At 38.9% G+C, this 27,987-nt stretch overlaps 1 long non-coding RNA gene across 1 annotated transcript in view; it reads right to left on the reverse strand.

Annotated features, from left to right (window-relative positions):
* Nucleotides 1-807: 807 nt before the first annotated feature.
* LOC111948960 overlaps nucleotides 808-27,987 on the reverse strand; it is a 35,629-nt gene continuing 8,449 nt past the window's right edge. Inside the window, exons 2-3 of the long non-coding RNA XR_002874947.1 lie at nucleotides 27,222-27,336; nucleotides 808-1,129 (exon numbers count right to left, since the gene is read on the reverse strand). This is a non-coding gene — a long non-coding RNA (uncharacterized LOC111948960). The remainder of the gene's footprint in view (nucleotides 1,130-27,221; nucleotides 27,337-27,987) is intronic.

Here is a 27,987-nt window from a genome sequence, read left to right on the forward strand (position 1 = left end):
GCATCTTTTCCAAGACATTCCCTATTGTAAGGACAAAGTCCAAGCTGTATTTTATTCCAACGCAATACATTTTAAATAAATATATTGCTTATTTGATCAACAAAAGGATTATGCTGAACCTATAGACTGCCGCAACAATAGGGAAGTGGAAACTTTAGGGGTAGTTTAATAATTTAAACACATTAGATATAAGGTCTAAACTTTACAAAGTTAAGCAGACTTATAACACAAATGTATGCTAAATTTGGATATTTTCAAATAAGGAAATACAATTTGAGCTAAATGAATTATAATAATACATTGTCTCCTATTTATAGTCATTTTGTTTTTTACTGATGTGTAGAATAAAATGGGGATGTATGTACAATATTCGGCTTTGGAATGTCTGAAATGCTACTACTTTTTAATAACTGTTGGCTAATGCAAAAACAGATGTCTACTCTCGGGTTTTATACTATCCATCATCTAAACTTGATTAAATCATTTTCAGGGTTGCTGGAGCCTATCCTAGCCGGGCTACAGTTTGCCATCCCATTGCAGGGCCTGTAATACTTTAGCGAATATCTAATGTTGTAATCTAATATCTGGATGGAAATAGATTGCACATTCTATGTAATTTGGGATTAAAACATAGTAAGCAATAATTATAGTTAACCCTTGTGCTATCCAATGGGGTCAAGATGACCATTGACGTGTTATCCCTGCCCTGACAAAGGTGGATAAAGGTGGAGAGGGTTTCATGTAATCCATGGAAACCAGTGAAGATCACAAATCATTGAAGAAAAAAGTTCAGCGCACTGTCTAGTGGGTCTAGATGACCTCACTCCCATTTTCAAAGTGCTTAGTTAGAGAATTTTGAGTGTGACAAGGAAAGCGCACATCAAATCTAGGACACTAGAGAATGAGTGCAAAGAATGGGGTGCTGCTGGAACATGAAAAACACACTGTATATGCGGTTTTCTGTGACACAAACCTTTGGGCAGAACACTTGGGCCATTGCATCTCACACTCAATGGATAATCAGCTGGTATCTGCGCTGGTGATGAACAACCTTTCCCTCGCAGGAAGGATGAAAGATGGGGCACAGGGACTGGTCAGGGCTCTCATCAGCTGTTTCAGGACACAGCAGCTGGGCTTACAGAGAAACAAGAGTGCAGTTGAGCAGCAGACTGTGCACAAATTAACATCCAAAGTAAACAAGTTACAATAGAAAAAAAAGTGGAAAAACATAATTATAGTCTACTTTAATTACCACCACTGGTTCCATTTCAGCCCTTAACTCATTCAGAAGCACATATATTGTAAGACTTGATGTTGGAAAGCCCATGACTCAATAATCTTTGCCTCTGGCTTTCCAAAGTATTTGCATGAGCAGAAAAGATGCACTCTCTTTGTTGCTTCTCATTGTACCAATGCTTCCTGACTGAAACAATGACTGCATGCAGTCATTGTTGTGCCATCAAGGTTGTGCCAGTTTGCACCTGCCTTTCAGACGTGCAAAATGTAGACACAAAAAGCTGGATCACATAGCAGATTCTAAATATCAATGCACAATTTTCAATTTTTTATGCATTCTGCTAGGATCGATCATAATGCAAATATACACAGTGAATTACATGTGTGATGTCAAGTTGGCTTGTACTTTTATGATTGCAAATCTTTGGAAAATCAGTGTCAAAGTCTTCTATTTTTTATATTTTTAAGTTGATGAAACTTTTTGTTGTTGCAAATTAAATGTTGTTTTTACCCGCTGATCCACTGTGCTGTTTGACAATTACAAAGACACCTTGCTAAATCATGGTTCACCTTTCATCTCTGTTTCACGGATTTTTCAGAGAAATTTTGCATATTTTTCGCTGTTTTGTTTTTTTTGTACATTGCAATGTGTTCTGCTTCCTGATTGGCTGGTGACTTTGTCAGTCAATCTTCTCTGTGCCATTTCTGTTTGCCAGTTACATACATTTTTGATTGCCAGCAAATCTTTGTTTTTTTTTCTACAATACTGGACTCAGTGTTCTGTAAAGGAGAGAGTTTAAACAAAAGTGTGAAAATGAGCATGTTTGTCTGAGAGAAGTGTATAAAGTGTGTAGTGAAGGGTTTTACAACCTTAGAACATCTATAATCCTAAAACATAGATTTTACCTATCACAGGTGTCTCCTGCGATAAACGAGGGAACACTGTACTGACAAGAAGGTTGTTGTCCATTTAAAACAAAAAAAAAAAATAAGAAACACCTCTACATTCCCAAAGTGTTGAAATGTGTTGCATGGATGATGATGCGTTTTTTGTGGTTGTATAGTCAAGACAGAACATTTTTGGTGAAAATCATTTACATAAATCTCAACTAATTTCAGCAGGTTAACAATAATTGACTTGTTTAAGCTAAAATTTGAATCAAAACTGTTCAATTGGATTGCCTCAATGTTTCTCGCCATTTTTGTTGAAGTGGTAATGTTAGCTTTGGAGTTATGAGGTGAAAGGGAAAGAGAGTGTACTATCCTGCTTACAACTCAGAAGCAAACCTCTAATGAAGTACTGCCATTCTGCAGAAACTATGTCCTAGAAAACAAAATTTGGCTAAAAACGACATAATCATAATTAAAAGACCACCTGAAATGCTTTTTCAATAGATCAAAAGATGATTGGAGTGGGACTTTAATGCACTGCATGCTGTGAGTTCACAGTTTCAATCGACTGGGCTGCAGTAAATCTAACTAAACCATGCCATGCACAGTTTACTTAGACCCGGATGATACTTTGGAAGTTCTACCATGTCATTGTTGGTGACAAAGCTGCCATTTATAGTGAAAATCATTGTAATTAAGCAGTCTCATGATGATGGGATTTTTCTGTCTGTTTGTGTTTAAGTTCACTTTTTCTGTTAGAAAGACTCAGAGCTGTGTTTGAAGGGAACATCTGTGCAGTTTGTGCGTGCATGCCATGTGCACACGATGTGTGCGTTTGTTTTCTTTTGCGTTTTTCGGGCTGTTTTCGGAGCGGTGGAGAAATCTGCTGACAGGTAATGTGTCAGGAGGGGGACAGTGGCGCTTTTGAGACAGACACAAGAGACACGTCTCAGAGAGAAGGCGGGAGAAAGAGGGCCTCTTTCATGTGACTCTGCATTCCACCAAGGCACAGGCCGGGGGAGGCACAAGACGAGACATGCGTCCCCCTCGTCACTCCCCTCTACCCCCCTTTCAGTGCCCATTCTCCCCGCCCTCCCATCCTATCCAACCTCTGTACCTCCCCTCCACCAAACCACCTCAAATTTTTATCAAGAACGCTCATGCTGGAATTCCTTCTATGCCAGTGTGCTTTGCAAAGAGGCACAAGTGCACACAAATGTGCACACACAGTGTCACAGAGCAATCGGTTTTAAATATTGTGTCGCTGTGTTAGGGCTGTCCTTGTTCTTCGCCAAGGAGACTTGCCTTGAGACACTCATGCCCAGAGACAGGAACACATGCTTGTACACACATTCTCTTGTCCCCCTTGCTTCTTTATTGTACCTCCTGTCACTTGGTCCTATTCATTTAACCTTTCATTAGTGCAAGCAGACAACGCTGTGTGTGTCTGCTCAGCTTTAGGAACAATGCCAAAAAAGCCCCACTGTCACAGTTATTAGATTCCTTTAGTCCCCTTTTACCCAGGCAACTCAATATTAGGAGAGTCAAAGTGTGGCAGCAGGGTGTGCGGGGAGGAGAAGGGGGGGGGGGGGACACTGGGCTCCATGGTTTAAACCGCTGCCCAGCTCCTATTGTGAGGGGTCTTTTTTTTAACTTGTCAAGGACATGTGCCACATGTTGATAGTGGGCAGATCCCCAACAGGGTGGTGAATGTCAGTTACAATAAGGAACAGAGACACAGACAAAAAGAAGCCGTCATCGACTGCTGTGGTAAGCAGAATACCCCTTTTAGAAGCTAATAAATCACAGGTTGTGAATGTATTTGTCAAGAAGGTGTAAAATTACCAGGACGCTATATTTCTTTTTTAACATTTCTAAACTATAAACCAGCTTAGTGACTCATCGGGTTCCATCCTGAGACTGGGAGGTGTCAGCTTGATTCCTCAGGTGGGTCATACCAAATACTCTAAAAATGGGACCCATTGACTTCTTTTTTGATGCTCAGCAGGGAGGATTGCATTGGGGAGCTAGATTGCCAAATGTATCCGAGGACGACTGTTACTGACTGCAGATCCCTCCCGCCAGGGGAGAGTAATGAAATGGGGAACAAACTTTCCACACTTACCTGAAGACTATCCAAGTTAGCAAACTGGTCTGAACGGAGCAGCATTTTTCTCACTTTAGCACTGACTAACCAGAGCACACTAACCTTATTTTCCTCTCACAGATGTGTCTTTCATGTCCACAAAAACAATTTGTTCACCTTTCAGCATATCCCTTCAGTGGTCGCCACAGTGATTCGCACAGGTGGTTTGGCAGAAATTTTTATGCCTGACACTGGATGCCCTTCCTGACACAACCCCGTATTTCATCCGGGCTGGGGACCGGCACAGGGGGACCCAGACTTGGGTTCTCTTGTGGCTACATAATTAGGCAGTAGCGTGAAGGGTCTTGCCCAAGGATAAAGCTCCTCACGCTGCCTGGGAAACGAACCCTGGTTTCCCAAGTGCCAGTCCGACACGCAGCTTACTGAGACAGGCATGTCCAAAGTCCGGCCCATGGGTCAAATGCAGCTTGCATTCAAATTTCTACCGGTCTGCAAGTTCCTGTGATGAAATCAATAAAATGGTGCCCCCAGGACTTTCTAAGTACTGTGTACGGTTTCATAACCTTTGTTACATTTCACATGAACCCAGATTTATTGTTTATGAAAGTTTTTTTTTTCAGACCGACTTTGTCTTTATTTAAATTCTGGGCTCCAAATTAGAAATTCACAGTAATTTTGGTTTAAATGTCTTTAGATATATTTCTAGTCTATGCAAAGAAATGACATTTGTTAAAAAGGTTATTAAGTATTTTTCATTTGCATTTTATGTTATCATAACAATTAGACTGAATGGTTGGCCCTCACACATAATCACTGCTCCAAATCTGGCCCTGAACTGAGCCATCCAGCCACTTCATTTCCACAAGAACAACTAGTTGCCCTAAAATTCCTTGTTTTTTTATGCTTATGAAAAAAGTCAAAATAATATATCAAAAACAAGTTCGCACAGCATACATTCATGCTCATTTTTGTTTTCTACATTCATAAAATCTCTCTTTTTTGTCATACTGTTGCATTTGCACCCTCTAGCTACTTGTTCTGTGACTATATTCTTCTTTAGTCTTTGTCTCTGTTTGGCCTGAACAGTATGTGTCTGAAATCCTTCCTCTCATCCTTTCTACCCCCTCCTTCTTTTGCCTTACAGGTGTTGATCAGCCTTGCTCTCTTTCACACAGCCATCTCTCCCTAATTCCTGGATTGGACGCTTGTCTTTTCCCAAGACTGGAATTAATGTTGGTTTTATTGTGTTCAGTTGCCTAGCCCTGAGGTGCTTCCTTCAGGTCAGCACAGCTCCACCAAATTCTGGGAATGTTACTTTAAAGCACTTCTGCTTTTGACTATGAATGCACGCTTTTGAATGTGCACACTTGTGAAGATGTAGAAACCAGAGGTCACTTATTTATCTTCGCTGTTCAAGCTATCAAAGAGCAGATTTCAAAATTCTCTCAAATCAAAGCGATTTTGACATTCACATTTGAACTCATGTCATTTTGAAAAAGCGACAGGATTCCTTCAGAACTTCATGTTTCTTCTTGCTTAAATGTCAAGAAATGCTTCCCCTTGATCACACAAGGTGGAATGCACACAGTCGCTTAGATGTCTTTGTTTGCTCAGGGGTTGATTCTTTGTATAAACAAAATCAATTTAAAAACATTTTAATCAAAAATTGTTGAAAAAAAGTTCCCAAAGCACCGTAATGAAATATTAAATGTCTTCGTTCTTTAGTAAATACTCCTTATTTGGTATCCTCAATATCCTATTTGTCAAAGAGTACAATCATCAGCAACAAAAGAAAAAAAATAGTATATATATATATATATATATATATATATATATATATATATATATATATATATATATATATATATAAAAAATTGCAGCAGTTTCATTGATAAGACTGTCTTTCTTTCTTTGTTCTTCTGTGGTGCTTCAAACATCCTCTTTTTTTTGTCACTGTATTCCTTGCTTTCTTTCTTTCCCCAATACCCCCCCCCCCCAACATGGACCTTGTATTTATTACCCTTTAAGTAATCACTTTGCTTTCTCTTTTGATAGACTGTTATTGCTCTAACTAGCTGAGGTCCCTATAGGTATTTGGAGGCATTCCAGTTTTATTAGACAAAGGCCTCATTATTCAAGGCCAGCATTAACTCTACCATTAGGTCCATTTTGCCCTCTAGTCACATGTATCTAGTAGCAGCCAATTCATATTATAGCCTCTGAATACTTAGTGTTTACAGGACAAACACGCTAATTGTATTAAGGCAAAGTTAAATAGTAAAACATATTCAGAAAGTGACTTTATCTTTGATGAGTTGATTGAAGTGCTCTCTTGTCTCCTTATATCAGTAGATGATGCGATTATGAGACATTAGCCAGTTTTGTCAATGAAAATATGTTACGTCTATTGGAGTTGCTTTTTTTAATGACTTTTTTGATTGTTAATGCTACGTTCACTCAGGCTCAGAAACGCACATTCGAGCAACCACTTCCAATGGAACAAAACACAAAAGTCCTAAACGTTGTAAACATGATCACGAAGGAGAAATTAATAATTGCGGTTTGTGCCCGGCCAGAATTATATGACACCAAGTCTGTCATGTATTGGAACAGAGCTGTGTAAGAAAAAGCCATGAGCTAAATTTGCTGGGTTTGCCCCGCTTTGACTTTTTGCACCAAGCCTCTACCAATTGTAGGTGGCAAACAAGCGCTAGTAAACAGTTAAAAAACAGAAGAAGAAGAAGCCTCTCCTTGTTGCTTCCTGCTTGTCTGGTGTGTGAACACCACTGGCTAAATGCCCATTTAATGCCCACCCTGTAAAGTGCATTCTTGACATGTCTGGTGTGAATTTAGCTTGACATCCAAGCATCATTACGCAAGCTTTCAAGTGTTTTGCGAGCTCTACATACAAAACGTGCAGGCATTGAACATGCGCTGAAAGTTAAACCATTTGAAATTTGACCAATCAGGGACTTGGATGTAGTAGTGACGCATGGGTTACGTCCTTTTCAAACTTGGAAGTGCCAACCGGTTGGAAATTGATCACAAAGGAGAAATTAGTCACTGTGGTTTGTGTCCGGGCGGAATTATATGACACCAAGATTTGCAACACTTACATTTCGCACCAAGCCTCTTCCAACTGTAAGTACATGCTCTTGTATTGGGTACCAACAGACCTGTGTGAACACCAGATAGTAAAAGCGCATACAAAAACCCACATTCGGCACATTTTTGAACGTGACACACATGTCCGGTGTGTACATAGCTTTAAGAGAGAGTGCTAATAAGTGAGATAAACAAACTAATAAAGATGCTATGACGTTGGCATCAACTGTACTAGTCATTTGAATAAATGTCAATACATTCTAAATTTAAAACACATCAGACATGTTCACTCAGCATAAGGAAATTGACCTATCAAGGCAAAGCATTAATTTAAAGCAGTACATCCATCCCTTTTTACAACTTCCTTAATCCTGTTTGGAGTCACTTGGTTGCTCGACCTAATACAGAAGAAACAGTTTTTTTTAATGAAAAACAAGTGCTTCTTGTTATTAAGTGTTAAGTAGGTGCTCATCACTGACTAAATGAGCATCAACTATTCCTGCCAGTAAGCACACAAAAACATTGTACAGTGTTAGAAAATTGTTCTGATTTTGAGATTTCTACAGAAAGAAGAAAATGTTGCAGACTTTGACATTTGACACAGCCTTCACATCAACCCTGGAAGAAATTCACGACTGGTAGGTATATGTGAAAACTGTTTGAGACTCAAAGCTCCTGCCACCACTGTGTCACTGTGTAAGTGCAAAAATGAGTACATGTTTTTTTCTTATTACTATGTCAGTTTTGAAGGACAGGCCAATTATTTCCCCTTTTTTTAATGGGATTTAGACATGTCAAAACAAGGCTAAGTTTGACCGACATCACAGAACTTGTTGCATGAAAATAAAACATTTTAGTCTCAATGTGTCACTTGCTGTTACATTTCAAAAAGCCTGTATGTAAGCTTTCAGCACATGGGGTACCCCACTGCTGTCATAATCGCAGGAAACTTTTAAACAACTGAATATTACCTGTTGTACCTGTTCTTCTGTAAATGAGTCACAACTCCACAAAAAATTGAACATTTGTATTTTAGTAAAACTTTCCATTTGTGATTATAGCAGGAGGATTTTAAGATATCATTGATGTTCAAGCTAGACCATGAGAAGTTTTGGAGAAATCTTTTTTTCTGCAGAGCTGGACGGTGATGCAGTGGTTAGAGCTCACGGAGAAAAGACCCTGTCTCAAATCCCAGCTGGGTCCTTTCTGTGTGGTGTTTGCATGTTGTCCCTGTGCATCTGTAGGTTCTCCCCGGGCACTACAGCTTCCTCCCACAGTCCCAAAACATACTTTAGAGGTTAATTGCTGCTTGGTGTGCATGTGATTATGTTGCCTTGCAACCGACTGGTGATTTGTTCAGGGTATACCCCAGAGCATGGCCCAACAGTAGCTGGGTTAGCCCTAGCGACTTCATGACCCTGTAAGGGGTATAGTGGGTTTAGAAGATGGATGCTGTTTTTAGCATAATTGTCCACAAAGGTTTTGCAATAAAAAACCCACAATCAGTTTCTTCAACTTAAAGGCTCTTTCAAAATAACAATTTCTATAGTTCATAGTGTCTCTAACATGTTTGTGTGTAGTGTACTGTGTAGTGCACCCATTGGCCATTCCATCTATCATCAATACCTTTTTAGCCCTGGTGGAGTCCTGGCGATCCCTGGAGCTTATGCCAGCTATCGTCTTTGTCCTTTTTTATGGGAAACTTGTTGCTGATGGTCTTTTTGGAACTTCAGTCAACTTTCTATTATTTTTGGAAAAATATTTGGAGCAACATTACCACAGAACAAATGTGTTTGTGGAGAACTGCAGATAATTCAGTTTGCCTTGAATCCTTTATTTCCTTCATGACTAATCAGAAAATACCTGACATGATACTGAGAACTTAACTGACCTGAAAATGTCTGTGTATCATATCATATTTCCAACATTTTTTATATAAATGTTCCCATAACACATATAATGCATGCAGTAAAGCTCAAAAATATGTATATGACTTGGCATCATTACAAAAAATTTTTTTAAATATTTTATTTGACACGGCAAATATTTTGCCAAATCAAACAACATTAATGCTCCAAAGTCAACTGAACATTTGATGCTGACAATTTGTGTGTAGCACATCTTTTCTGAAAGTTTACCGTTGTGGCTTTTTCTACTCTCTAGGAGCGAAATCTAAGGTGCCCCAGTTTTGATCTGGTCTATTTCTTTGTTACAGCTTTTTAATTTCTTTTAGCCACCTGAGTGTCCAATATGATCCTCATCCCTCCTAATCGATGGCCCCTTATTGACTTTCTTCGTTTGGTCAAATATCTCATCGCTTTCTGCCCTCCAGGGCAACAGGATCCAAACTAATAAGAAATCTCCTCAGTCTCTTGGGTTGGTTCTACAGATGAAAAAAAGTATTAGTGCAGAAATTGTTTGTATCTGTGACCAAAACCAGATTTTCAACAAGTTTGCTAAGTTGATACTAAAGTCTCTGACAAAGATGTTACCACGTAGACTGAAATGGAACAGCATGTTAGTAAAAGTCCCAATTCGTGAAGCTCACTGTAGAAAGTCTTTATCTCTCTGTTCAGTTATCCGTTACTTTTCCTTTTGGGTATGAAAATCCTAAAAAAATAGTGCAGAGATACCTTCATTTGTGATAAAGACATAAATATAAAGAAGAATTCTCTTTGTTCTACATATCTTCTTTCAATAAAGGAATGACGCATGACATGTCTTATAACATATCTCAAATGTTTTCAGTTATTCCTATCACACCGCATTTTTTATTTTCTTTGCAATAAAAAGCTGTTTAATCCTGTAGGCAATACACTAATTAGTTATCCTTGTATGACCTTTTAGTTGCTTTATCTTCCACTTGCATCCAGCATATAATAGGCAGAATGAGAGGAAGAAATATGTTTTAAACCTGTGATAACCACTGGACAGAATGACATCAGAAATATGTTCTGTGGTCCACTTCATCTGTGGTTTATTCTACTTAATTATCTTTTTTTGTGCAAAGGGAGTCTGGGTTCTTATGGGTTAATTTCAACTTTTTTAGAAGTTGGAAAATTTATATATTTTAAATTATACCAAATGTTTGAATTATTATTTTGAAAAATCCAATAGGAAATATGTCCTGCTGAAAAAAAACCTTTTATTGTGAATGTATAAAAAATATGAGAAAAGAAAAGTGTTCCAACATGTTTTAGCAGATATAGAAACAGCTAACAATCACTTTCTCTGTTTTCTACATTCAATGGTTTCAAATCTTTGTAGAAAATGTCAAAGGTAGCGGATTCTAAGGTTGAAAATATATTAGAGGGTGAATTCAGACTGATTTGCTTTGTTTTCCCCGATAAACCGGAACAAACTTCCAGTCTGAGTACACTCAAGTGGACCCTGGTCTGGATCCAGAATCCGCTCTCTGACCCATCTTTGTAGGTAGTCTCGGTTTGTTTCTAGTAGGACTGAGCTTCGGTTCGCTCTGAGTTTCCTCAGTCTGAATACAATCTGTTCCCGGAGCAGAACAACTGAACCAAAATGGCTACCGTAGCCGGTTACATCACGTGATGTAAACAGAGTAGGAGCCTCAGATAAATGTAAAACAACAGTTGTCACGTTATCAAAGAGTAAAAAAAGGGTCAAACTCCTAACTTGTTAGAACGTTTATTTTAAAGCGCAAGACTTCCATTATTTCAGACTCTAGTTGAACCAATCAAGGTTGAGGACTCCATCCAGACCAATTTAAGCAGATTCGGTCTGGACCAGTCTGAATACACCCAGAGGTATTTTTAAATTTATTTGAGGGGAAGCTTTGTAAACAACGTTTTAACACCAAAGCTTTATCTACAGTGTTGATATTCTTTGATAACTGCAACTTTTCAACCATTTACACAATGAATGTGATTCTAGCAGATTCGGAAAGTGGAGAAAAATAATCAACGTAAATCAGTTTCTTCTATCACAGAGAAAAGCGTCTTTGCTTTTCTCTGCGATGTGTTGCATAACGGCGCAAAGCCCATATGAAAAATCATCTTTCTCCACATCAGGATCAGCTGATTCATGTCAATCGCATACATGATTGAAGATTTACAATATTTCAAACAGTGTGTGTTATTTAGGGGTTGCCGGTAACGCCTCTGGTATCATGATCTTTGAGCTTTGGAATACGAGGTCGCTTCTTTTACTGTTTTGCACTGGTGTTTGGTGAAGTTAAAAACTATGGTTGGCTCAAATGAAACTCTTTAAATAAATGGTCCGCTGCTTGACATTCAGCATTGAGGGTTTGATTGGGGAGTTACAGTAAAACACTAAATAGTTCCAGAGCACAGCTGTGACTGCAGCTTAGTGCTCCCTCAGAGCATGGGTCAAATGTGGAGAACACTTTTTACTTGAAAGTAGTAGAAACAGTCAGAGCCACCTGAGAGCCCTAAAAGTAACTGAATCTGTGTAAACTTAGAAAATGTAGTGTATGATGCAGGTCCACCCTGTATGTACAGAGATAATTATACTGTTAAAAAAGGGGGAGAGAGACAGCCTGCCTCTTCAGAGCACAGCTGTCATTACTCTGACGGATCCAGTTGCGCACAAATACTGATAATGGGAATCTTTCAACTGCCCGATCACTGTTATTTGTAAAATCAGGCATTAATACAGAGGCTTTATTCCCCTATTATTGTTATTTTGTAGGATTGACTCTCTTGATTCTACTGTGCTAAAAATAAGGTTTTAGAAGTGAAAGTGGATAAAAAAATGTTTGTGTTGCAACAATAATTGGGGCTACTCTAATGGAGAAGAGGAGAAGCTTGTTTTTTTCTGGATCTCTAAGAGGGGTTTCTGCCTTCCTGCCTAAAAATGCAACAAAATGATTTGGCTGAGACAAGGAAAAATACTTTTTTTTAATGTGGCAGGTCAGAATAAGACCTTGGTGCAAATTTAATGCTACATTCACACTGGGCATGTGTCGCCCGTTCTTGACCATGAGGTGTTCACACTGGACTGTTGCTACTAGGGCATGTACTCATAGTTGGAAGAGACTTGGTGAGAAACGTCGAAGAGGGGAAAATCTGACGAATCATGCTCCAGACTTCTTTTTTCACAGCTGTTCTCTCTGATATACGAAAGACTTGGTGTCATATGATTTCGGCCGAGTTCAAACCGCAATTACAAATTTCTCTCCCATGATGAATGTTCAGACGTTGGGCATGTCCCTGATTGGTCAAAGTTCAACTGGTTTCATTTTTAATGTGTGTTCAATGGCCTCGCATTTTGTATGTGCAGCCCAAAAATGAACTTAGAAAGCGCAAAAGTTTTGCAAAAGTTTTAAATGCTGATGCCCGAAACACGCATATACACATGTTTATGCTTAAATGGGCTTTTCATTGGAATTAGTCTCTTGAACGTGTGTTGCCGAGGTCTGTGTGAACGTAGCATAAGACTAGCTGGAAGGACTTCCTGCTATCTTCTGTGCATCTAAGGATCTTCAAGCCCAATCAGGTCCACCTTCTAAAGTTCAAAATAAAGATGAAGAAGTCAGAGAACCTTAAAAAAATGTACATAACTAGACTGAAGGTTGAATAAATTGTGAAGATCTCAGAAGCTTTTTCAACTCCCTTTGTATTCTTCATTTGTATATTTAGTTTTATTTTATATTAACAGCTCCCCAATTGCTTTAATAGTTTCTCTCTGTACCGTCTCCGATCTACAGTGATTGGACAAACACTGATGTCCCTAGTGATACGAGAGGAATAGGATGAAGAGCTGTTGTGGTTTTCAACAGCCAGGCTGTGTATTGTTTACTGGGTTTGCTTGATTGCTCTCTGTCCAAATCAGATGGTACAGGCAGTCAGGGCAAGGGTCTGCAGGGATGGCCTACGTTGTGGAGTGTCCCATTGTGCTGAGAATATTCACTCAAGCCATGGTTCTGAGCTGGACCCTTTTCCATAGCTCAGTAAACACACACAAACTCACACATAGTGGGAGTCATACATTAGTCCACCAGGGAGTATATGGCCATGCATAAAAATCAGGATGTGTATTGAAGGATGTGTGTGGTAGGAGGCCCTGTCTGTCCTCACGTCACAAATAATTACCCCCTGTGTGACTTTGCTTTTCACAGTGGGAAAACACAGCAGACCCTCCTCTCAATGACAGTTCCAAACTAACAGAACTGAAGTTGTTTTATAAAAAAAAATACATGACAGGCAGGCTATGTTTGTATTAAAAATTTCTTAGCTTTTCAGTTTAACTTCTCATATCATCACTAGGGAATGTCCAGTTCATTTACAGGCAACAAATTCAATGAAAAACCTAAATAAAGAGGGCGATTCTGTAAGGTGTAATCTGCTACCTCCCAACGTAAAACTTACAAAAAAGCCAATTAATGTTTCTTTTTATATGACTGTAACTCATTGACTAGATAGTGGGTATATCCAAAGAGCAAGTTTGCATCTGATGATAGCTAAAGGCCAACACAGTCACTCAAACTTTAAATACTTCCTAAAGAAGGATTTTTTTTTGTTAATTTCACAGTCTTTTTTTCTGAGCTAAACTTGTTTTCTAAGTTTCATTAAATTTGTGTTTCATGGTCATGGTTACAGAGCGGGTTTGGTCCTGCAGGCTTCTTTGCTAACCTTGTTAACCAGCAATATAGCATTTGCATATTTTATCAGAGCAAAGCGTGGAATTAAAAAGTGACTTTTATTTATGTTAAACCTAGAACAATAATTGAACATGAGACCACTTATAAAGACCCACTCCGATGAAAATCATGTTTTGGGTGTTTTTAACATGTTCTAGTGATATTTTTCTCATAATGGAGAGCATGTATTAGTCAATTAAGCTAAAAATTGCATTTCTGATTATTTTTTTATTCAAATCATTGTGAATCAGGAGCAGACTAAAACAACATTTAAACAGGGCTTATTTGTGACAGAAAATATTGGGGGGATAGCTTTGTGTCAATCACAACTCAGATGTAAAGTCCTGCCGCCCTGCAGAAACTATGTCCTAGAAAATTACATACAAGTTTTTGTATTTTTTATTTTGGCTACAAACAGCATACAAAAGATTATCAGAGTAGGTCTTTAAGGGCCTTTTCACAGCATCTCATCTAAACCAAATGGTCCCGACAATATGATGGAGATTGCTTGTAACCCCCGGACCCACTCAAAGACCTTCTTTACTATCTTTTCTTGGCACGCTGATACAGCACAGCTTTGGCAGTCTCCTTTGCATCACCAACACTGGAGGATATCTGCAAGTGTTTTTGTGTTTTGTCAATTAGCTCCAGCATTGTCTCGTCAGCTAAAATTTTCAGCTGAGACTTAGCTAGCAGATGCTTAAGTTGTAGACAATATAAGCCCCTTAGTTGTCATGTTTGGAAGTTATTTGTCATAGTCATAAATGTTTTACATTCTATGTTTTGTCTCTTTATAGGAACCATAAAATTATATTAGGATAGTGTTTTTCCTGTTTTGTGCTCACAGAATGAATCAGTTTTAGGGTCATTATGGCATTCAATGCCTGAGAGTAGCAGCAAAGTGACCCCAGCAGCAAAACAAATTATACTGTGATTTAGTAGTTTGTGCTAGGAAGTGGAATTCATCCACAATCCAAAAACATGCTTCACAGGATAATTTTGACTTTAAGGGTGTTTTCCGACTTGAAAAATCAGTTGGTCTGGTTAATTTGGTCTGGATTGTGTCCTGAACCTTGCGTTTGGTGTGTATTCAAACTTGATATTTTGCTGACCAATTTTGAACATCTGTATTAAAATTACTTTGGTCCAGCGGAATCATGTTTCAAGGTGTGTACTAAGAAGACATCGGCTATCAAGTATGCTGATAAGTGTTAATGATATAAATAGATTGTCAGCAAAGTAGTGTAATCTGCAATGTGTATCATGTTAAAAGTTGTTTTAATGAGCCTGCATTCATTCAACCATGTTTCAGTGAGCTGCCGTGTCTCATCATTGCTCTCATTGGTTGCTTCTTTCCTGCTCTGTTTACATCATATGGTGGCTGTTTTGGTCCAGTTGCTCCAAGCACAGAGCCTATTTAGACTGAGAAATCTCAGAGCAGACCAGAGCTCAGTCCAACTGGACATGAACCGAGACCACCTCGAAAGATGGATCCGAGAGCGGTTCCTTCTCTCGGACTGGGTTCTGCTGGGGTGCCTTCAGACTGAACATTTGTTCCAGATTATCAAGGGACACAAACTCTGGTTTACTTTAGGTGAACCAAATGTGTCCAATCTGAATACCCCCTTACTTGTAGCTTAGGAATGAGTGTGTGTCTGGCAAAGTATCGAGGTTGTACCCCGTCTTTGCTCTGAAGTCAGAACAGATAGGTTCCTAAAAACAGGCCCCAGCAACCCTTATGACCCTGTGATCTTTATCTTTTTTATTTACTGGATATTTTGTTGCAGTGATTATCTGTACTTTACTTTATTTTACATCTGTACTCAATAAAGTAAAACCAAATAACTGTGTGTAAGTCCTGTCAGTGTGTGTGCCAGTGCTTGTTTGTGTGTATGTTTTTTGTTTACACCAGTAACACAATTTTTTGTTCAACCTTTTAAGACATGGGTATGGTCATGAAAATACACCAGGGTGACAATTCTTCTAATGTTTCCACACTGTGGTGAATTTGCAGCAGCTGAGTGAAAAAGTATTTGATTATCACTGACAAAAAATTGAGGGAATTCAATCTGTGTGTCAGTTTGGTGCTTTAAAAGTTTTGCCTGCGTCTTTGGGGATTGTGGTGGCTTGATGTTGTTTAGATTTATCTCCCATCCTTCTTTCCCAAGAGAGCTGTCTTCATAGCCATCCAGCATCCTGTTCCCTGCTTCACTGCATCCATATCGCACTAATGATCATGAGAGTGGACAGCTGCTTAATGCAGTAGTGTCATCAGTTCTACTTTCTGATAGCAGCTCCATTGCACTTGACGCGACTTAAATGTATCTCCCCCATTCGAACCCCCCGCATAGATCGGCTAATGTGGTTTTGAAACACCTCGGTAAAGGTGTATTAGATAGGTGCCAGATCACATTTTCAGTGTATGATTACAGACAAGGTTCCCTTTCATTTTTCATGGCTAAGGTAACTGTCAAACGTTTAGGCACAGCATTAAATCGTGTAAATACACCATGAATTTTTTTGGAAAAAGTGCTTAAATCCTGGTGCTTTACGTAATTTAAAAAATAAATAAACAAATACTCTCAGTCCTGTTACTTTCTACCATTTGTTCTGGTCTCTCTAAATATTGACCCATTTTCTTACTAAATAGCTGTACATAACCAGCTTAAAAATGTGAAACCATCAGATGTCTGTAACTGGTTGTAGGTTTTCCAATGAATTATTGCATTAAAGTGGCCATCCTACATTATAAAACTATTACATTTGTTAGTTTATTTATTTTTCCTTTACAAGGAAGGAGTCATGTTTAGGACTGTAACAAACTGGATTCACTGAACAAAGGAGGCTTTTTTCTATTTAACTAATTTTTTTAAATAAATAAAACACATTGTTTAAAGCCCATCTCCTGAACTGTTTTATTGCATAATTACACTCGTGAGAAATACTAGGAATCTGGAAAACATAATGCCATCTTTAAAAAATACCCACAATTTCCATTAAATAAAGAATTACACAGTGGGGATTGTCATCAATATCAAACTCGTCAGGTCAGCTCTGGTGATTTGATTGTTTTTTATTCGAGATGCAATTGTTTGAGAAGAACAGTGCTATTTAGATCTTCTGTTGCATGAAGTCAACTTTCTAGGAGGGCAAGGCTTATTTGTAACACATAGCATTTCAAAAGGATCTTAAAAATAAGATACTTGCACTATTTACAATAACTCTAATAATTTGTATGATTTGTTATTATGAGATGTATGTGTTGTTGGTATGATGGGTCCAAAAATGAAATTGTCTTGATTTTATTTTAACATGTGAAGCTTTTAAGGTAAATATGATGAATTTGGTAGGGTGAAGTCTCTGGTAGAGTTACAAATGGCAACATCAGAGATGCCATTTGCAACTTTGCAAGCAGTTTTATTATTGTTATTATTAATATTCATTTTAAAACAGCAGTTATTTTAGGTGAGGTCCTATTGCAAATGCTTATTGATGATTCTTTTTAAATATTTGTCTATAATGATACTAAATTTGCCTCAAAAAAAGGGAGGGGGGGCTTTTTTCATGGGGGGCAATGAATAGGTTCATTTTACTTTAACGTAAAAACGGCCAAGTTGAAACTGATCAAGCCATTATTGCAGTCCAAAGTGTGGAAACACTGTTACAAAGTCATGTGAGTCATGTAACCATACAGTGTGGCAGAATATTGTAATTATGATCCCTTATGATTATTTTAATGTGGAAAAACAGCAGTGGGCTGAACTTTATGAAACTAAAATGTGAATGGATTTGACAAACTCTTGGTTACTTGGTTGTTTGTACACATATTTAATTTACTCTTGATTATCTTGCAAGAAATACAAGGAATCTGGAAAACCTCAGCTTCACTGTTCAGGACCCAGATAGTTATCTCTTAATCACACTGATTGAATTTTTGGCTAAACATGTCCTGGATTGATTTGACGTCAGTGAATTAGATTGAATCGGATTGTTTAGAACGAACCAATATTGACTATGAATAATATCATAAACTATAAATATAGCTATGAATCCAATCGTTGTCAAAATGGATAATTAAAAACCTACAAAATACAATATTAAGCATTAAAAACGAACAAAAAAGGTGTTTACCATTGGAAAAGCTAAGTTTACATACACATTTTGGCTGTTGGCATTAGATAGACTCGTATGGTATAAATTAAGCCCCACAGGTGGCACTGACTCAAGACTGCCGGATATTCTTAACTGGCCTCTCTATCGTTTAAATATTGAGGTCATCACATGTGTACAACTTGGCCAGATTTGTCACTCATTACTGAGTCAGAGTCAAGTTCCTATTTCAGAGTCACAGGCAGAGTATGCTAATCCTACAAACTTTTAACTCTTAGTTTGAGGCAGACATACTTAACCAAAATAAAATGAGAAAAATACGAAACTAAGATGAAGCCAGAAAGACAAAATCTGTTTGATAAAGAAGCACAAGTTACCCCCAGTTTTGGTCCAGTGTCACAGGGCGAGGGATGTTGCTCCTTTTGAGAGATGATGTTGATTTAAAAAAACATGAAAATTGATTTGACCTCATTTAATTAAAAATGAGTTGTATTTTAATCTATTTAAGCAGATAAAACAATTCATTTGAATTAGTTTAGTATAAAATTGAGTTTGAGCAGAGACTTTCATTGCTTTTCTGAGGAATTAAGACGAGTCTACAACATAATTGTAGATCTCATTGTAGATCCATGTCTGTCCCTCTTGTCTTTCCTCTCCTCCTTTCATCTGTCCCTCTTTCTGTCCTCCCTTCTTGCAGTTCATATTTCAGTTTGCTCCCAAGAGCTCACAGGTCTGTGCCAGACGGAAATTCGCTGAGGCTGCAGGAGCCCCCTTGGAGGCCACATGGAGGTGGGACAGGAGGGGAACAATCAGGCCCAGTCCTCCCTGACTATCCCTCCCCCGTGTTCGCTCCCATGTACTTTTTTCCTTTTTTTTCTCTCTTTCTTACTCATGTTTCGTCTCTCCGGTCTCCGTGTGTCCTCTATCCAGCCTGCCAGGCTACACAGGTCCTCAGGGTGACTTGCTCTTGGCTGGGGTCCCTCAGTACAGAACCTTCCCCTCACCTCCTTTACCCACCGGCCCCTTTCTTTCCCCCACTCTCCCCTTTCCTTCTCCAATGCTCTCCCCAGGGGCAAGACAGCGAGGCCATCCAGTCCCGAGCTGTCCATCAGCCAGGGTGTTTACTTGCAGTGTGACAGGCCGACACATCTGGAGCACATATTCACCAATGTTCTCAGTCCATCTCCATCTCACTCTTTGCTGGCCCTATACATCCTTCTGCTGCCACCAGACACATTCCTTCCTCTCATTCTTTGTCCTTGTTTTAATGATCCTACTTCTCATCTACATACACACATTTGAAATGCACATAAACACACACAATTTTCCTTTTTCTATTCACCCTTCCTGTGGTTTTTCAGTTGCATGACAGAAATTGGAGTTAACTAACAGTAGGGGTGGGCTGGTGGCGAAGGGGAGGTAAGTAATGGCAATGGGGGCAAAAGTCAGGTTTCTTTCATCATTTTCTTTTTTTTTCTTCTCTCCTTCCTTCTTTTCCCCTTCTCTGTATCTTTGCCTCTCTTTTTTTCTCTTTCAGCAAATTCAAACTCATTACAGCAGCTCCTCCACCACCAATTTGGAAACCCATGACTACTTGTCTAATGAAGTGTCACCTTTTCTTTATCCTCCAACTTTGTCCCCCCCCTTCCAAACTCATCCTCCCATCCTGTGTCGCACCCACCATCCCACCCTGTCTGTTTTCCCAACATTCCTGCGCTGGTGTGTGACTGTGATGGCTTGTCATCTCGTAGGAATGTCCTGCTCTCCCACCTCGTCCCCCCAATTTGGCGTGAAGCATTTGCTCCTGGTTTCCGACTGCACATGTACACTCATACCCACCCACACGCATGCAGGCACACACTTGAAATGCTAGCTTTAAAAAAAAAAAGTGTTCATGCAGATGGTGTCCATTGGGCTGCATACCTACTCTTGGCGTGTGGCCACAACAAGCACAGCCATTCTCAGATAGTCCCCAGCTTGTTTTTCAACTGTAGCAAGTGTGCACAAAGTTATTTTATCTGATGTTGCCTGTGGTAAAAAGAACCATTTACTCTTTATGGTAAATCCGAGGAATTCTCTTGATTACACCATTGAAAAATAATCTGAGTCTTTTTAAAGTCTTTCAAGTAGTTTCATATATTGAATAAAGTTAACAGTGAGAGGGATTATGTTCTTTGTATAAAATATGCTGACATTTTTTTTCCTGAATAGTTTTAACAAGACTCCGATCTACACAAGTGCTCTGTACCTACAAATGGAAGAGATTTTTATAATATGAACCACATGTGACATTAGCTTGCAAAGGGATGCATAATGACTTTCCAACAGTCTAGGCATGTCTTATATTCCTCTATCCTTATATGGAGCGGACATATCACAGGTTAAACAGAAACTCAGGGGAGCAGGTTTAGCAAAACACAATAAAAAGCAAAGATTTGTACTTTTTTGATGTTTTACTCTTTGTGGGTATGACCTGACTGGCTTGGGATCTTCTGGATGTGGTTGGTTTGTGGCCATCTAAGTGACTCTTTGTTCGAGTGAATTTTTATTTTGTGTTGTTTGTTTACATCATGTCTAATGATTCGTTCACACCAAATGTGATTCTCCTCTACTCCCTCTTTTATGCCGTGAGGCAAATTCACTCCTATTTGTGTGTCCAGTTTATGAGGGAGTGTGGGAGAAGCTGCCATCATTTTTGCTGCGTTATTGAAGACATTTATGATGTTAAGAGAGTATCTTCAATTTATTTGTTTTAAAGAGCTGTGAAAAGAGTCTCGTCGTGTCTCGATGCGGCAATATGGTTTCATCAAATTGCAGAGTGGAGCCAACAGAAAACTCAAAAAACTTAATTAAGTGCAGGACTCTCTGATGCTGGAAGCTGAGACAGGCATATTTTAAAAAAAATAGAAGCCTTTCATAATAAATATCAATATTAAAATAGATGGACACAATAGACACCCTAAAACCCCAGGCTTGCACATAGAATGAGGTTTTTTTTCACCCCAGAGCCTACATGCAACCTTCCCATAGCTCAGGTGTGCGGTGCCCTACGGGTAGTTCAATTCAATTCAACTCAATTTTATTTATATTGCCCAAAATTACAACAATCGTAGAAATAAAATCACGAGAATTATAAAGTCATAGAATTCAATAGGTAAATTCTAAACTAACTAAACAGACTACATTAAACTTGTCCCTGCCCTTAGACCCTCCAAATGCCCCAACAATTGGAAGGGTAAGGAGAAGCCGTATGGGTAGGGGAAGAATTCGGTTTTGGCCAAACACTTCAAGTGCTACAACCTTTCCTGGCGTAGTGATAGCATTGGTTACCTTGCCTGTCCTTTTAACTCTTCTTCTGTACATTTTGTTAGTTAGCACATTTCAAACCAGTAGTCTACAAAAAGTTTAGAGAATGGCATAAATATTATTTTTATGTGAGTGAACTGTCAGAATGATGGAAAAAGTAATTCTGGAGTAAACAGCTAGGTTTTAATACTGGAGCTGTCGCCAGTGTAGCTTTTCATAATTTTCACCATAATTCACCATAATTCTTCAATAGGTTTTGTAATTAAGATAATTCCAATGGATTCTGAAGCTGAGAAAAGCAGCTTTTGGGCAGCTGTGGTGCGGTTGAAGGGCGGTTGACCTCTGGTCAAAGTGTCCTTGGGCAAGACACTAAACCCCACCTTGCCTCTGGTGTAAGGTTGGCGTCAGTGTCCAGCAGTCAGTGTGTGAATGTGTGTGTGAATGGGGCTGTAACTGTAAAGCGCCACAGGCCTTCAGGGAAGGTAGAAAAGTGCTTTACAAGTATACGCCATTTACCATTTGTGACAATATGCATATACTGCCATAATAAGGATAAGAAGGAAGACAACACACAGTGGTAACACAGTGCACCTTGCCCACTGTATTTCCATGATCGATTTGGTTATTACTGAAATTTTTGTCCCTTTTTAAGTTGAATTTATCCTTAACTATAAAAATATCGTTTTATTTGAAACCAAACTGTAGCTAAAGAGATACAATGAAAAACACAAAGTTATTTTTTAGAATTTATGGGGTTTTGTAAGAAATGAGGAAATAATCTTTAAAAGAACACAAATATATTACAAAGATGCAGTAACGACTGAGAGAACTATTATTAAGTATTATCAATTTGGTCTGATTACTTCCGTATTGAGATAAACTAAAACGTTGTGCATTTTGCAAACATGTGTATCAGGTTAAATATTGAACATTTTGGAAATGTACCTGTATGTTTTGTGGTCTTGTGAAACCAAACTTTGACTGTTTGGTGGTAACAACCTGCAACAGACTTAAAGAAAAGAAAAAGGTTGGGAGCTCACACGTCTCTAAACACTAAGCATAGAGGTGGCAGCATCATGTTTTTAATAATTGGCTTTGTAGCAGGAAAGACTGGTGGCTCTTTAAAAAAGATGCCACGTGTAAAGAAATTTGCAGAGATGTAGAAATAACATTTCAAGAGAAGAAGAAAGTTAAAATTGTCTGACATTAATAAGCTTTTTATATAGGTAATAACCTCAAAACATTACAGCAGAATTTTACATTTTCATTTAACCAAGTAGACCTACTTTTGTGTATCTGCACAAACCACACTAACTACGGCTTAACCAGCAGCAGGTAGTTTTTCATGTGTAGACTAGTTCAAACAGAGGTAACTTCAGTTTTAATACAAAAATTTTAAAACAGTACTTGTGCTTAATATTTAAAAGTTATTGTACATTTGTGTGTGTTGCCACGTGTCTGTGGTTTGTCATGTAGATTTCCACTTTGCTGAGGTAAACCCCTGCATGTGTGTATTTGAGAAGACCTATATCTGTTCAGGTAAAACGACTACTCTGGAGAAGCCTCTGCAAGCATGTGTTTGTCATTTTGCATGTATGTAAGTTTGAGCACATGTCAATTCAGACTTAGTCCCTGCGCCAAGACATAATGTTGACTATGGCTATGTTCCCCAGTCTGGTTTGCCCATAATAAATGCTGCAGATTAGAAAAGTAGAACCACATTGGGTTGATAAGTAGCCTTTGGAGCTCGTTCGCCATGCCATTGAGGAAGGAGGGAATGCTTTTCCCTCTTCACCTCAACTCTTGAGTATTGCCTTTACTCATGGTCGAAAAACTTTTTCTTTTGCGTCTGCATGCAAGCATGTGTATTCAAAGTGTTCACTGTGGTTTGTATGTTTAGAGTGAGGGTGTGTGGACTTTGAAGGAATGACCATAATGTGCCTTGCCAAATCGCATTTAAATACAAGTACTGCAGGGAGCACTCTGTAAGCAAGAGCTCACAAGAGGGCACACAAAATGTAGCAAAACACAGGGAGACGACAGAGAGGTAGTAGAGCTGGAACAAAAATACAAGAGGAACATGTCCTTACACATGAAAACTCAAGCTTGAGTAGGGAGGGTGCCGGTGAAACTCCTACAATTTCAAATGGTTGTTTTTGATACCAAGTGGCTGTTGACTCAGTGTGTTTGGCTTTTTTCTACATTTTGTTTCCCTCTTTCCCTTTTTAATTTATATTTGTAGCGAACGTCTGAGCACCTGAGCTGACACTCACACTTGCACTCACACTGAGTTGACTCCACTGATTCCACCGCCTCCTCTGACATTAGTGTTTCTCTCCCCTCCTGTCTCTGTCTTCTCCTTTTTCTCATAACAAATAACAGTGGAGAATTCCCCTTGCTTTTCTCCTGGGGAATTTTCATTACCGCCCAGTCCCCCTGCCCAGAAGGACTATCTCTGCCTTGAACCGTTCAACAGCTGTGGTATGGACATGCTCTTCCAAAAACAGGCCCACTGTTCATAAACACCCGCTGGGCTCAGGGTGGGGACTCAATGTCAATGTCCACTGCTCTAGAGACAAGCTTCTCTAACATGTGGCCCACCCCATGGTCTCTTTTCCTGCAGAGAGAAAGAGGCCTGGCAGTTGGGCCTTGCTGCACCTTATTCCTCTTATTCCTCTGTGTTAAACTAAGGTAAAGAAAAACATTATTTTGTTTTGTATTTCTCTTAGTGGCTATTTGTTGTGACAAGATTTTATTTGTACGATAGTCACCATCTATTAAGGATTACAAAAAAAACAAGTATATTTTTTAGATCTTGGAATATGACATTAGCAAACCAGGTAAAGTTAAAAAAATCTTTTGACCATTTCCTTAAAATTGTATTTGTTCATATTTTAATGACAATGCAAAGCTAGTGGAACGTTAGCTGAATTAATGAAACTCGTTGCTCACTTTTGTGGCATTGCCATGTAAAACTCAAACTGTTGTGACAATGTTGTTGAATTTGGTGCAAATATTTGCAAACATAATTTTATACGTCTTTTTGTGGGTAGTAAAGCTTTTTACAGCACCAGGTTGGCTGTGTCGAAGTTCATCTAGCCTCAAATTACGGCACTTTTGGTTGTTTGGGTTGCTCTTGTGTTGTCTTTGGGCAATAGCCCCTGGCCTGCCTTGCAGTGGTGCCAAGTCCAAGGCCCTGGTTCCAAACTAGACAAAAGTACCATATAGTCACAACCATGAGGCGCTGCTAAAAGTCGTACATTTTTTCCGAAATGTACGCTGAGCCCTATGCCTAATGTGTTGTTGTTGTGTGACTTCAGTAAAGAGGGCGTGGGAGAGGACAGCATGAGAACGGTAAGGAGGGAAGTGTGGACGTGAAGGAAGGCCCCACCCAAATAGTACAAAGTGTAGGTATGTGCATCATGCAGAATAAAATCGTTTTGGTAACCCTAAAAATGCCGCCTGCAAAGAGACACACTTATGAAGCACAGTTTAAACTTCAAAATCAGCTATGTCACTGAGTTACATCGCTAGAGGAGACACGCCCGCTTGGAAAGCCTAGCCAATGGTGGCGGAACGCGACACCATCTTGGTGAGGTCGCCGGCACCCAAATGACAAAGCCTTTAGTGGCATCTAAGTAGCTTTCAAATAATTTATATATATTTATATATATATTAATATAATATGAATGTATATATATATATATATATATATATATATATATATATATATATATATATATATATATATATATATATATATATATATATATACACACATCTATATATACACATTTGTTGTTGTTAAATAAGAGAAGCAGTCAGCCTTAAAAGCTCAAACTTAAATGAAAAATGCATAGTAGCAGGACTTCTTACAAATAAAAAAAGATTACAGAGAATTTTAAAAAACATCTTCTAAACATTTAGAAGTTTTAGACCTCTTTGACATGTAATTTAAATTATTTATTTAGAAAAGCCTAACAATATGTCAATAATTATAATAATAATATTAATAAAAATGAATAATAATAAATCAATAGTAAGTTAATAATAAATAATAACAATAAATCAACAAAAAGTCAATAATAATAATAATAATAATAATAATAATAATAATAATAAATATTAACTGGTGTCCATGGATTACATAAAATCCTCTTCACCTTTATCCACCTTTGTCATGGTGGGGATAACACGTCAATGTAAGGGTGGGGTCATAGGATAGCGTAAGATTTAAGTCTGAATCCATTGGAAACCTCCAAGAAAAGTTCAGTCACTGAGTCAGAAATTTATAAATCTATATTACTATAATAGCCTAGTCTTGGTATACTGTATATAGGTTTAACACAATAAATTTTACATTTATGTCAACAGTAAATTATACGTAGATCATGCCTACATGTTGATAATAGCCCTGCAGCATCATACATGTCAACATGTGTACTATTAATGACGCCACTGCAGCATTAAAAGGAAAAAAAATATAGTCCTTACCAGCAAAATGTTATGCCTTTCTCCTTCGAGGACTCATTTCTCAGATTTTGGCAGTTGAAACCTGCACAATGAACTGGCATTTTGCAAAAAAATGTGTTCACTTGCATGCACTGCAGCAGTGAGTTGACCTCACCAAGATGGCGGTGCTCTCCTCCCATGAGAAATCAAGTGATGTCTCCTCTAGCGATATAACTCATTGAGGACCATGGGAATCGAGCAGCTGCGAGTGAATTCAAGATTAATGAATCCATGGTTCGCAAGTGGAGGAAGCTGGAAAACGAACTCAGACAAGTCAAGAAGATGCAGCTGAGTTTCTGCGGAAACAAGGTGAGGTGGCCCGAGTTGGAAGACCGACTTGAGCGATGGATTATCGATCAGAGAACAGCCTCTGTCAGCAGTAACGCTGGCAGAAGAAATGAAAATTGGACATTTTCGAGGAGGTCAGTCTTGGTGCTTCCGTTGTATGAAACGGTGCAATCTTTCCATCCGGGCAAGGACTACGGTGGCGCAGCAACTTCCAGCTGATTACAATGAAAAGCTGTCCTTCATCCGCTTTTAGTAAGTCTTAGTCTTTTACTAAGACTGGGAGGCAGCGCCGGGTGAGTTACACCTCAGTTTGTAATTGAATTGTAGATCCTTGGGTTAATGTGTCTCCTTGCACTGTTCTGTGAGCTTTCGCAAATGCCGGCATCATTCATGATGAGCCGCGCAGCAATGAGACGGACTCTGACAATAATGAAAGGGAACCTTTACTACAGTTGTTCATTTCAGAGACAGAAGATGAGGACTTTGATGGATTTTAGGATGCTGATTGATGACTAAAAATTGAAAAATAAATCACAACCAAATCAGTTTTGCTCCCATTGCCTTATTTTAAAACACACACAAGCATTCATGTTTTACCGGTATGTTTTAACATGCCTGCGCCTTAAAACACGATGCATCTTTTGTATGTAGGAAATACAGGAAAAGCACCCTTAGCTGAAACTGCACCCTATAAGCCAGTGTGCCCTATGGTCGCAAAAATGTGGTAGATTGTCTTTTCTGGCTTGGTGGAGAGTTCTTGACCCAGGTGGAAGAGTTCAAGTATCTTGTGGTCTTATACAGAAATGATAGGATATCTGAGCGTGTGACAAAGTCTCAACAGGTAGATTGTGCAGTGTGGTGCAGTGTCTACTTTTATGTGGTTGATGTGCCTGTTTACTGGTCGATGTTTGTTTTAACCCTTGTCTGTGGTCAGGAGCTCTGGGTCACAATCGAAGGAATGAGCAGTCCAAATGAGAAAAGGGGTGGCAGGTTGGCTGGGTGCTTCCTCAGAGAAAGGGTTGGGAGCATTGTCACCTGAAGATAGTTTGGACTGCTGCTCCTCCTGAAGTGGTTGAGGTATCTGGTTTAGATGCCTCCTGGATGCCTTCCTGGGGAGGGGTTTTGGTCATATCCCAACTGGATGGAGACCCTGAGGAAGACCAAAGACATGGTGATTGTTGGCCGGCCTAGGAACACCTTGGGATTCCCCCGGAGGAGCTGGATGAAATGTGCTGAGAAAAGGAAAGCCTGGACACCTTTGGTTAAACTGTTGTCCTCATAACCCGACCCCGGATGAGTGAAAAACACTGGATGGAACAGTACATCTTGTCGGTACAACAGCTTCAAGTGTTACAACCTTTTCTCCAAGTCTGTTTCCTTGGTCTAACTGATTAAAAAAAAAAGACATGTAGAAATCCTTTATAAATGAACAGTGAGTCTTGTTTTTAGGCATTGTTTTGTCCAGACTATTGTCAAAGTGAGCTTTTACAACTGGCAAACTAATGTGTTAACCTGCTGGAATGATGACTGTCAAAAGTCCAGCTTGCCCTTTTTGAGCAAAAAATAAGAAAAAAAACAAGGATCTCAGTGCAAATTGAAAGAAGCACATCGTCATAACCCTTGTGCTATCTTGGGCACTTTAACATTGGGTTGGGTCATTTAGACCCACTAGACAGTGCTCTGAACCTTTTTTCTTCAATGATTTGTGAACCTCACTGGTGTCCATGGATTACATGAAATCTTTCCACCTTTATCCACCTTTGTCATGGTAGGGAGAACACGTCAATGTAAGGGGGGGGGG

Source organism: Oryzias latipes, chromosome 1 (genome assembly GCF_002234675.1).
Source record: "Oryzias latipes chromosome 1, ASM223467v1".
NCBI classification, from domain to species: domain Eukaryota; kingdom Metazoa; phylum Chordata; class Actinopteri; order Beloniformes; family Adrianichthyidae; genus Oryzias; species Oryzias latipes.